Source organism: Epargyreus clarus, unplaced genomic scaffold (assembly GCF_041222505.1).
Source record: "Epargyreus clarus isolate Ecla_fem2 unplaced genomic scaffold, WU_Ecla_fem_2.2 ptg000009l, whole genome shotgun sequence".
Taxonomy (NCBI): domain Eukaryota; kingdom Metazoa; phylum Arthropoda; class Insecta; order Lepidoptera; family Hesperiidae; genus Epargyreus; species Epargyreus clarus.
Window position 1 is genome coordinate 5,528,264 of NW_027332217.1, and position 13,224 is coordinate 5,541,487.

Here is a 13,224-nt window from a genome sequence, read left to right on the forward strand (position 1 = left end):
CGGGCAAAAGCTCGTGAACTTATAATAGCTTGGTCAATTTATATACCACTGGGCTTGGTAAATCTTTTATACTTTTTGATTATGGTAAAATATAATCATGATTAGTTTGTAAACTTGTTTTAATTTTTAATATACTTTGTTTTAATATATTTTATCGCAATTCACGGATCAACGAATTATGTACTGTATTTTTATGAAATCATCAGTTATCTTATGTAGTCTAAACATAAGTAAGTACTTGAAGCTATTTCATTAACTAAGTAGGTATATAATGTCAAGCGTGACGGCACGGGTTATCGAAATTATTAAACATTAATTGGATTACTTAATTATTTCTTTGTTAAATAGTTTATTAATGAAGTCTTCTTCAGGAATAGAGCATTTTCGAGAGGCCATTTATGTTTTAAGATATGTATGGGGTGACCAGCGTGACACCACGTTTCTTTCGTAGGTTACCAAAGTATCCAGCAGAACTGTGTTCTCGACAGGACAAGCGCCCTTAGCGTCAGGATGACTGTATAAAAAACAACATCATCATCATCATCAACAACCCATTACTGTCCCACTGCTGGGCACGGGTCTCCTCTCATAATGAGAAGGATTAGGCGTATAAAAAAAAAACAAAAAAAAAAAACAACAACAACAACAAAGACCAAATGGAAGGTATTCACTAATATACACTGACGCACATACATTCATTAATATACGTGTACATGTACATACCGAATCAAATACATGCACAATTGCACATATTGTTACCATTTAAGATTTGAAAAAAAAAGCAATTTATTTCCCTAATAACTAACTACTGCACTACAAAAATTATATATTATTTTAGCTTTATATTTAAGAAACAAGTAGGTTATAATTTAGCGATAACAGAAACACCTATTATCGTAAAATTAGTAATAATGCGTAATAAGTGCCATAAGTGTAGTAATAAAAGTGCCAAGAAAACCTGGGCTGAAACTATCCGTAATCATTCGTATCGATTCCCATTTATCGAATCCGCACTATAACGAAATAAATTACGAGCGAACGAGTATAATAGCAGAGTTCCCGCGAAGTTAAATTGATATCGCTTTCAATGAAGAAGATCGGAAGATCTGTAATTACAATGTATTTAGTTGTTTGATTCATTACACAAAAGTGTGAGTTTCACAGCGTTTAAACGCATACCATTTAATATGTGGATGTGTTCGTAACGTAAGTGAAGTGCTTGTAATGTGCTAGTAGTTTTTATTATAATATAGGACCAGAAAACGAGCCTTCGGTCCACATTATGATAAGTAGTTAATATCAATGGACATCTGTATTTAATCCCAGATAAGCTTAGAATCCTACTTGAGGTCGGCTTCAGATGTCCCGCTATCCCTGAGGACTAAATTGGAATACCTCGAATAAGTATGCCCCCCCTTACCAAATCTTTTAAACGAAAACACAGCAGTGCTTAACATTGCTGTTATAAGACAGAAATAGATATGACATTAGTATCTCCAGAGTTGAAATACAGTTTCAAAAGGGTTCTAATATAAAGTTCTTTATTTTTCCAATTTTAATCGCAATATTTTTGCGCAGTTACTCGTAATTAAAATATACTTCAGGCTTTAACTCAGCACTGCGGTATTAGAATTCTAATGTCAAGGTCGAAAGAACGTTACTTTGAAGCAAAAGCTCGTGCGAAAGCTTTCCGCCTTTTTAAGTAAACACTTGCACTTTTCCAATATTTATATTTAAATTTAAACATACCTATGATAATGTTTTATAGTTAGTCTACGTTCCACGGAAAAAAAAGAAAAACGTTCCATGGACAAAATTAATGTCATTATCTTCATTATTGCTGGACATACGTGTAAGGATGACCGCCTTTTAGCTGTCTTGAGTAACTAGCGATAGCTTTAGCGATTTGAGTGGTTAACGCAACTGTCAAAATATGCTCGGCCATAATTTGTAAGCTTTGCGTATAGTATGCGTGGGCAATCGGGTATTGATAGATTTTTCGGTAGGTAGGATGGATATGTAGGTATGTACCGCTCGGCGAAGCGTGGGATAGGGCGAAGCGTGGGATAGCGTGGTCGCGTTCTGCGACCACGTTATGCTAGCTAAAGAGGAAGCCGAACGGGCCAGGGAGCGCGCCGATCCCGTGCGGCGAAGGAGACGCCGAAGGCGTAGATAGCGCCCCCCGGCGCGGTGTACCTGTAGTTCCGGGACTAGAATACGGCTACGGTATTCCCTGCCTGTCGTAAAAGGCGACTAAAAGGGGGCTTCCGGGGTTGCAGGCGGCAAGAGTGGGAGCTCGAACCGTCCACTATGCTACCCCGGGAAGGACGGCGGTATGTGTGGTCGCATACCGTCGTAAATACCAGATGGTGTGGGAGGGGCCAAAAGTACTCCCCCAGGGCAGAGCCCGATCGGGGCATCGCGCTTGGAGGACTCCGGTTGTGTTCCCTCGGAGATCCCGGAGTTCTCCAACAAGCGTTGAGGACGGCCACCGGGGGGGTTTTAGTGCGGTAAAAATTCCACATAACCCGGCGTCGCTCCCACGTCGTCGGGTACCTTTTGAAGGTTTCCCCCTCGTAAATAAAAAAAAAGGTTAAGAGACAATAAGATGGTAGCAAGCTATCGTAGCGAAAAAATTCTAAGTCTATGGTAGCAACTATCGCTCAAGTGGTAGTAAACACAAATGATAGTATTATACTTTAAGCATAATTTATAAAACTATTTTCCTCTTTATTTAACACTAAATCTTTGATATTTAACTTGATTAAGAAATTTAGTGACTTATACCCAATATATAATCTTTAATGAAATTCATTTATAAATGTGCCGATCAATATAGTTATTCATTTTTAATTTTTCACAAACGAGGCCGCCGATGATGAATTTGTTTCAAACAAGATATAGTGGAGAGGTTTTCATTATAAATTATATTTTTAATTTAAATTAAAAGTAATAAAACTGGTTGCTTAAGATATGTAATGTATAAGTGTAGTCTATATTAATTTTAATCAATCTTACGTTATTACAGCTTATAAAAATTATTTTACCATTTGCTATTTCCTAGTCAATATCGTCTTAGGACATTACTTTGCTTACGACTTTTACAAATAATTGCACCGCCACTGCAAAAACGTTAATACAATACTTTCGCTACAATAACTCTAAAAACAATCTTATTTTAGTCCCACTAGCACCGCGCGCGATGCAAATTACTGATATAAATTTATTTCTCAAAATTTCGACTCTACATTTTTCCTTGTTCTCAAGACAGCCCCCGAAATTGAGTTATCAAGCATTATAAAATTCATTGTTCTCAGTTTATGCCTTTTTGTGCCGATACGTGTTTAATAGTCAATTAATGATGCTACCTGCGGTTCTCTTTATCCCAAATTGACCGCTGAGGGTAGTGACCAGTCATTCTTCAACATTGAAAGGAATTTCTACGATTTTTTATATGATTTAAATACCGAATGAGCATATAGTTTATCTGGTGGTAAGTGGTCACTGCAGCTCATGGATATCTATAATGAACCTCTGCTGCCTGATATAAGTCACAAAGACGCTACGACTCAGGACTATGTTAAAATGCCTTATACGCCTGGTACCACACTATTGAAACTAAAATGTGCGAAACACAGAAGCTGTTGACTTTGTTGTTACAAAGTGTGAAGGGTAAAATTTATTTTCTTAGTGGTGAATTTTCTCAATGCCTATATTTTTAAAATAATTTTTGTGTATAGGTATAACAAAATATATGTGAATTTTATTCCGATTAAAACAATAGCTGATAAGGAAATTGTTATGATATATGTACAAATTATTAAAAATACAACAAAAGTTTATCTTTGTCCAAAATATAAAAATAAAGTAATATTTATATCACTTACGATACTTTTGATAATTTTGTACAGTACTATATCAGCCGAAATAGCTCAGTTGGGAGAGCGTTAGACTGAAGATCTAAAGGTCCCCGGTTCAATCCCGGGTTTCGGCATACGATTAATTAATATTTTGTTTATTAACTTAATACTTAGTTTTTTGTAAAATTATACTTATTTCAATTGTAATTTAGATTTTTTCTTTAATGATTTTTTATTTCTGTACTTCATTGTAATGGGAGTTAATGCTAATGAATCTTAACATTTTTTCGTTTACTAAAGTTGAAAATTTGAATACTCTTGGCTATCAACAGTGGTAGTCAAAATAGTTTAAGATTGATAGTAAGATAAAGTTTGATAGACGTATATTCACTACTTTAAATGATAGTAACCAATTGAGGGTCAGCCCTATTATTATGAAACTTGGAGGTGATGGCGCCCCTAGACTACCGACAACTTGTGAATATTTCTTCAAAGTTTCGTTTCGATGGAGAATATTATTATAGTACAAAATATAAAAGTTTATTACCTGTATGTTTCTTTTTTTTTAATGATTTTAACTAATATTGTATGTTTCTAAAGTTTTTCGAGCGAATATATGTATGTATGTCTCAATTTTTGGCATTACCTGTAGCCCAAATGGCTTTATAGATTTTAACATATGAGATGATGTTGGATTCTTTTAAAATGTGAAAATAACTTAAACTGTTTTTAAGCAATCGGAATTTTTATTTTTATAATAATTCTCTAGTTATCATATTAAGTAGGTAGATTTATTTCTTATAGCAGGATATTCATTGCTTTTTAATAGGCTAATGACCAGATATAAATCTGCGGGTAATTATTAATAGATTATTAATATTAATTATTAATAGATTAATCATGGGCAATAGGTTATTGATAAAAGATAGTGGAAATGGATAATAATAAAGTTTAGTGACTTCCGCAGATATCGGTTCATGTTTTGTTATTTTTTACTGGTATCATAAAAATAATGTCCAATTAGGCGCTTGTATAGTTAAATATCTTTGCATTTCTATTACGCTGCGTATTGTAATAAAATAACACGCAAAACACTAATGATGAAGAAAAAGGTGACATATAATTAATTTGAAATTAAAATGTTTTAAGTTTTATGAATGAAGATAACATGTAAAAAGTCAAGCAATAGCTTCGTAACTGGTAATGAAATATTTTCATAAATTTTATTAAATTTATCAAAATATTGCCTATTGGCTAACCATGAAGCAATTTAGTGGGTAGGTAATAAGTGTTTTCGTACTGTTTCCTTAACCAGTTAAACTAAGTCGTATGTGATTCGATATGACACGGCATCCGTTGCTAATCAATGGGCTAATGAGCAGATATAAATCTACGCTTAATAGCATTTTAGGGCGGCGCCCTTTTAAAGGGGTATAATTGGGCAATTTTAAGGGTGCACGGTCACTGTGCTTTGTTAAGGGGTAGCTACATTTTATTTATAATGTGATGTAATTTTAATTAACGAGTAATCTTTAAAACTATTTAAAAACGCTTAATTATCTATTGATTTGATGCAATAAATAAACGAATATTTTATTTTTTCTGTATGTCTGCGTTTAATTTGAAAAATAATGTGTATATTTCTTTTAGCGTTAACCAAAGATAAAAATGTTGCGCTTGAATGAAATAAAATTAGATAAAAAAAGATATCAAATCTTATTTTAATTATTAAAAGTATTATACTCTTTATATTTTATTATACTCTTTATATTTTACAAATAAAACACGAGACATTTACGACGGTAATCAAATGGAATATACAATATATGGAAATAAAATTACAAGTGCTTAGCTCTTCGCATAATAAATCCAATAAAATCACTCACATACTTCAATAAGTAGGTCGAGATCAAGACCTTCAGGAAATGCATGTCAGCCCTCATGGTAAGGCTCCTAACACACCATACTTAGATATAAGCCATCAGATTTTTAGAACTGGAGAAAAGTAAAACAAAAATATTACGCAAGTTAAAAGGTATATTTTTTAATAGCTGTTTCTTTATAATTTTACATTTATGAAGTATTAATCCACCACAATAGTATTCTGAATTTAGGGGTGTTAACTTTTGTGCTGTAGACATTTACAAATTTCTACCGCTAGAGGCGCCACCAGATAGTGACGTTATTTGACAAATTAATCATTAATTCAAATATAGGCTGTTTCAACATAGATAATAAATAAATGTAGATACTTGAATAGGCAGTTGGCCTTAAAAAAGCAATAGTTTACAACTATGTGGCTTTCTCGTCTCATTAATATTATTTTTGATGCAATTATGAAATGAAATACATACCTACATTCATTTACCTTTTTTACTTTTCTATTATTCTATGTATTTACTTATTTAATTTAAATTTTTAGATGTCTACTTTTTGTTCCGTTTAAATAATACTCTTTCATAGATTTAAAAATGTTGAAAAAAGATAAAGCAGTAGCTATATCCAGCAAAAACGTAACATTTGTGATTTTAAATGTGATTTAACTTCTTAAAGAACGACTTCTCCTTAAGGCTCTTACCTTAAACAGATGTATTATTGTGGATGCGTATTAAAATCTTGATTTATTTGAAAAACACCGCCCATTGTCGTTAAGGGTGTATCTGATTAATGAACTGGCGTTTTAAAAGATGAGCGATAAAGAGTGGTAGCCTTTTTATTTCTTTTATTGTTATGATAAAGTGATACCGCAAAATCGTTGATATAATACGAAAAAATACAAGGACTTGTTTAGACATAAATATGTGTTGAAATAAAAGTTATGATTAATATTATTATTTAATATATTTTTTAATAAGTAATGTTTATGTTATGGCTGTACATTAGATAGCTATGTGCGCATATAAATACATAATTTTTAAAATAATTTTTAATTTGATTATTATATATCTTTTATAAATTAAAAAAAAAGACAACACTATGACGTTCGGTGCTTCATGGCATAAGTTTTATAATAATTATTATTATTTACAAAACAAACTGAGATCCTTAAAAATATCTTACAACTAATAGAAATCCTTATTCCATTGCAGTTTTAAATTACGCGTATCATTAGATAAAAATAATTCACATCATTAATTTAATCACATTTTATATCGTGGCTTTACTACAATTTACTTGCTTTTCAAAGTTAATTACTCGGGCGTGATAACCGTACGTGCCACTCAAATGTATTTACACTGTTATTTCCATAATCGATTTGTGTAATTATTACAATATTGCCCGCTATAAACAGGTAATTATTACAGACGGTGGCCCGACAAGTAATGTTTAGTTAGTTATGTACATAACTCATATAGTAAAACTAGAGTTTGATTGCCAAATGCTGCTCTTTTTTTATAATATAGGAGTAGCAGACGAGCATGCAGTCCATCTGATGGTAAGTGGCTACTGCTGCCCATAGACATCTGTAATGGACATCTGCAGTTAGGATTAGATATACCTTAGGTCGGCCACAGATGCGCCGCTACCCCTGAGGACTACGCTGGAACACCTCGGATAAGTATGTCTCATCTACCACACCTTTAAAATCAGAACACAGCAGAACTTAACACTGTTATTAGGCAGAATAAGGTGTGGCGGTGGTGCCATCGAAGTCGAACCACAAATGACAATGGGTTCTACCACCTTCAAGCGCACTATTTATGCCGTAAACTTCTAAAGTTAGTAGGTAAGGACTTCTAATGGTGGTAGAGGCAGTATAATTTGACCGAAAAGGTAGGTACTGCCGCTACGCCTATTTCTAGTATGAAGCAGTTCTTGTGTTCCGGTCAAAAGATGTAGAATTTTGAGTGCCGGCTAACTGAATAATGAGGCGACAATAATAATCCTCATTAGTGGCAAGGCACCTGTGATCGACTTCAGGTGAACCTCCTGTTTTATGCATAGAGTTGGTTACACACGTCAATCGCCGGTAGTGACTACTTATCATCGGATGGACTGCTTGCATAGGTATACAAGAAATATAAGAATCCCGAAGCCCTAATCACCAGTAATCAATTAATTTGGTTTCCTGTAAAATATTTTTTTTACTATTTTAATATTGTTCTATATATTATGCCTATTATTTAATAACTTTTATATATAGTAAAATGTCACCTTCCGTCGCTGCTCCCTAGCTTTATCCCACATCCATTGAGTAACAAACAAAATAGATTCCGATTGTAAGGTACGCTTCCTAGTACATAATACGTTAATTAAATATCAGTGTTACTGAGAAAAAAAGCTTCAATATGCCTTTTCATTTTATATCTGTAATCTGTCAGCATTTCAGCAATCTGTTAAAAATAGAGGGAGACATTTTTATGATAATTTATGTATGTCAAAAAAATTAACAGGAATGCTAGAAAAATAAGACTTTATAGTACAAAACAAATTGTCAATATATTTCTGGATTTTTATTAAGTTTTTAAGTATTTTTTTGTACTTCTACATAGGTACGTACTAAAGTCTCGTGATTATTCTGTGAAGATGTTACATTGTCATATTGTACCTGTGAATCCGTTGACATAGAACCGTAAAACATAAACGATTAGGGGTCCGTTTCCTTAGTTCGTCTGTGGCCTATGGCCTTAACCCGCGTCGGTCAGCGCGTGAGGGAATTTGAAACAATGCTCCATCAAACTGGCGAATGGTTTTGTTGTTCGGGCCCTAACTGTCAAATATGACCTTTTCTGACCCACTACCTCGAGCAAAATGCCTTTTTTATAATATAGGAGTAACAGACGAGCATGCCGTCCACCTGATGGTAAGTGGCTACTGCCATAGACATATGTAATGAACCCCAGATAGGATTACATATCCTACCTGAGGTCGGCCACAGATGCGCCGCTACCCTGAGGACTAAGCTGGAACGCCTCGGAAAAGTATGTCTGTCTCCCTATCATTGTTCACTTGCCAGAGATTGAACCGGAAACCCTCAAGTCAAAACCGAATGGTGAGCCCTTTGGACATATCGGTTATCAATTAATTTAAAATATACATTTCATTTTATAATAAAAACTAATTTAAATGTATAAATATATTGGTGGCGCCAACCTGACTTTGTTATATCCTACGAGAAAAATTATTGTTAATAGCTATAATCAATTATCGATTTTGCGGTTTGTTTTTATATAAATTCCTTACATCAATAAAGTCATCTCAATAGCCGGATTTACACCGTATCACTGAATAAATTAAAAATATTACATATGTTGGAAACACCGCCATCTATCACTATATGCGTAAACTATAAAAGCGGGAAGCCCGCAGTTAGTCATCGTTAGAACTAGTTCATTATTTATTTTGTAGATGGCGTTGTTTAAAACATAGGTTTCACAAGCGCCATCTGCAAGCTCGTACTAAAAACTACAGTACATTTTAGTACTTTAACTTTTCCTACAGATGTCGCTGTAAGGATGAAATTGTTGCAATGAAATGATTGAATACGGGGAACAATGTGTAAAGAAAGTTTTTTAAACTGAAAAAAGTACAATTTACGTATTAATTTAATTATAGTATTTATAAATACTTAATATAATATATAATATCTTTTTTATATATATTATTGAATAGTCATGTTTGCAAAAAGTATTAATATTAATTTAATAAATATTAAACTTTATACGTATTTTTTATAATTGTCAAGCAAAAACCACATTAAAAATTAGAAATAACCAAATAAAATATTATAAATAGAAATTAACAAAAAGTATGCCCCGGGTGAGGATCGAACTCACGACCTTAAGATTATGAGACTTACGCGCTGCCTACTGCGCTACCGAGGCCTATGTTGAAATTTTAAATTTTTGTATTACATTCATATTCATTATACGAATAATAATAATAATTTATTAAACATAATATTACTTATACACTTTTTTTATTGTCAGATGTCACGATACTTCCTGGGCAAAGTACTTAATCGAGATACTTTAAAGTTATTTTGATAATGACTCAGTAATGTATTTATTAAAGCTATATATATAACTACTATATTAATTAAATTAACATTTGAAATGAATATTCATTTAATTGTTTTAATTTATGTCCTTTCCAATATTAACTTAGAAATATACACGCAATAGAAAAACATGCAGATTAAGGATTTTCTGCCCTTAATTAAATTAAAAACCCCACAATGTCCCAATTTTAATTTAAGACAAGAGGTCATATACTATAATTCAATATTATTATGTGTTATGGTTTTCTTTTGGAAATATATTCTGATATTACCACGCTTTTATTATAATATTTTTTGAATATAGATGTGTATATTTAAAACTATGATATCATTTAAACATACATTAAGATACTGATAGCAATTTATATTTTGTTATATCGAATAATGCAAACAATATTAATATTAAATTATTTTACATCTTTCTATAGCTAATTTGTCAAAATGTGTTAAAGTATCCGTAAACTGTAAAGCCTCAACCGCGCGAAGCGCCTGCCAAACTTTTCGAGCAAAGTTTCCTAATCGGCACCTAAAATGTCATTATTTTCGAATAAATTCTCCCAGGAGTGATGAGTTTTACCTCGTTTTTAGACTTGTTTTAACCCTTCGTCCGCCGTGAATATTTAAAAAGTCGTTGGCAACATTTTAATTGGGCAATCCTGTAAGGATTAAATTATCAAGACACCTAGTTACGGCGCCTTTCCAAATTTAATGAATTATACACCGCGAATTAACCGCGGATGAAGCTTGCATAATCGTGGAGTTTGTTTTGTTCATATTATGATACCATTGATTTTTAAAATATTTGTACGTAAAGGGAATGTGACACGTGATTTGTTTGATTATTTACTCACTTATTTGGCTTTCATTTACTACGTACCTACTTACCGATGTATGAATCTCATTGCTTACGAGTATTAAAGTCAACATATTTTTTGTTAGTTTAAAGATTATATTTTCTGAATTACAGAAACGTACAAAGGTAATAACGAAGATAATTACGTACCGTATAATAGTTAACACACCTAAGCATTCACCGTTCTTCATTATTATGCTTTAATTTCGATCCTTACAAAATTGAGGTAAAATGTTTACTTTGCTCAAGAGGGGACATAGCGAACTTATTTTTCGACTTGTGCCTTTAATTTTTTACGTACAACCTCCAGAGACCGATCCAAGATTTGAAACACGGTTGACTTTAAAAAGTTCTAAGAGTTTGTTAAAAAGACCCTTTTACAATGGGTTACGCTTACACAAAGCTTGGACGGAGTCTTGCATAATTTTATATTTCCCTAAGGTTTTTTAACTCTGACAATAAAGTATTTAATGTTAAAAGTATATAAATTCAGATTTTTCAAGAGTTTCTGAGTACATATTTAATTCAGGTAGCTAGGTATAATTACGGGAGTATGCCTTTTTAGTAACGTTTGTAACTTGTAGTTTTTTTTTTCTATTTGCCGTCACGTAAGAACACCAGAAACTGTGCAAGTGAAGACTAGGATTTGAATTTAATTTAAATAAATTATTATAATATATTATTTTTTCGAAAATACGACAATTTTGAGATTCATTACTCATTACATGACATGAAGAAGAACATTACGAGGAAACCTCCACAAGGGTGTGTGAAGTCTACCAATCCGAACTTACGAGTAGGTAGCACGGTGGACTATGTTCTAAGCACTAACAGTAGGTCAGCAATAGGTTGACGATGGATAAATAATCATATAAAATCATATTGTTACATGATTAGGTACTGCTTACATTTAAAATTAAGGTAATTCCTACTAAAAGTATTAGGTATGTATCTGGGTATTGTTTAATGTTTACAAGAAGTTGAATAAGCTTCTAATCCTTCTCATTATGAGAGGAGACCCGTGTCCAGCAGTGGGACAGTAATGGGTTGATGATGATGATGATGAATGAATAAGCTTAAACTCCTACAAAGCGTGAAGTAACATAAAATTTCTATGACTGATGTGTTACCAGAGGTCTTGTATTACAAATGCTGTACGTAGGTACTTTTCTAAGACCAAAAAAGCTCTTCGCGACAATATTCCGTTTCGCATTAAAATTTATCACAAGCGAGAGAGTTACAGGAAAGCCTGGTGATAAAATAAAATGACAGTTGTTTAGTATGGGCTCGGGAATATTGTTGGTACGTCTATGTAGAAATTGAAAGGTATGGGGCGCCGGAGACCTGTTTTATTTATGGTAGAAAATGGCTTTTGGATTGCCGTGAGTAACACACGGCGGAAGTAAACTTATACGACATGTTGTTTCGTATTGTCGGTTGGTGTTTTTTCATTGCTTTGTGTTAACTTGACGTGTGGTTGGTAAAGAAATAGACTTTTTTTTATAATTTAAGAGTAGCAGACGAGCATACAGTCCACCTGATAAGTGGCTACTGCCGCCCATGGACATCTGTAATCAACCCCAGATAGGATTCGATATTTCTACCTTAAGTCGGCCACAGATGCGCCGCTACCCCTGAGGACTAAGCTGGAACGCCTCGGAAAAGTCTGTCTCCCTTACCATACCCTTCAAACCGGAACACAGCAGCGCCTAACACTGCTGTTATTAGGTAGAAATACTGCTAATAATTGTTTTGTACAGGTAAGACTCTTTAAACATATCGGAATGCGTGGGTACATGACAGTGATTGGATTCGTGTCTTAATAATATTTTTGTGAAAATATAATATTCGTCATAGTAATGGTTTTTTTGGTCACCATTAACTTTCAAAAATATTGCAAAACTAAGATATCATTATGGGCTTAGTGGTACATCACACCTTACTTTGTTATATATATATTTTTGATTAACAAACTAAATAAGAAATGCAGGAAAATTAAATTTATTTAAAAACGATTTGGCATATAACGTTTTTGTTCATGTTGAACTATGTACATTTATAGATCGATAAACTTTATATCATAAAGAGGTACCTACTATATTGTGATAGTAATAAAATATTTTATTACTAGTGGTACCCGCGGCTTCGCCCGCATTTTAAAGATAATATGACATACATAAAACAGAAAATTCGTACCTTCATTGGAATGACAGTGGTGCCATCTGTCGGTCTAACCAACTCCCAAACCTTCGTGGGCTCTTGGACAACAACTGCAAAAGATCATCACTTGATCAAATGCATAGTTTCCGATTTTATAAAATGTATATAGACAAATATTCATTTTTATATAAATAGATAGATGATCGACTAACATGGATAAGTAAAGTAACTGTAGATAAATTATGAAAAAATCGAATTTCGATCTTCTGGGTTGAAAGATCGATTCACTGAATCGATCCATTACTGGAGATCGATTAAAATAATCGATTTTTGGTTCAAAAGATCAATTA

The 13,224-nt window shown here is 33.0% G+C and overlaps 2 non-coding genes across 2 annotated transcripts; one reads left to right on the forward strand and one right to left on the reverse strand.

Annotated features, from left to right (window-relative positions):
• Positions 1-3,921: 3,921 nt before the first annotated feature.
• On the forward strand, positions 3,922-3,994 carry TRNAF-GAA (transfer RNA phenylalanine (anticodon GAA)). The gene has a single exon. It is a non-coding gene; the product is annotated as a tRNA-Phe (tRNA).
• A 5,618-nt stretch (positions 3,995-9,612) lies between these two features.
• Positions 9,613-9,685, reverse strand: TRNAM-CAU (transfer RNA methionine (anticodon CAU)). The gene has a single exon. It is a non-coding gene; the product is annotated as a tRNA-Met (tRNA).
• Positions 9,686-13,224: the final 3,539 nt, after the last annotated feature.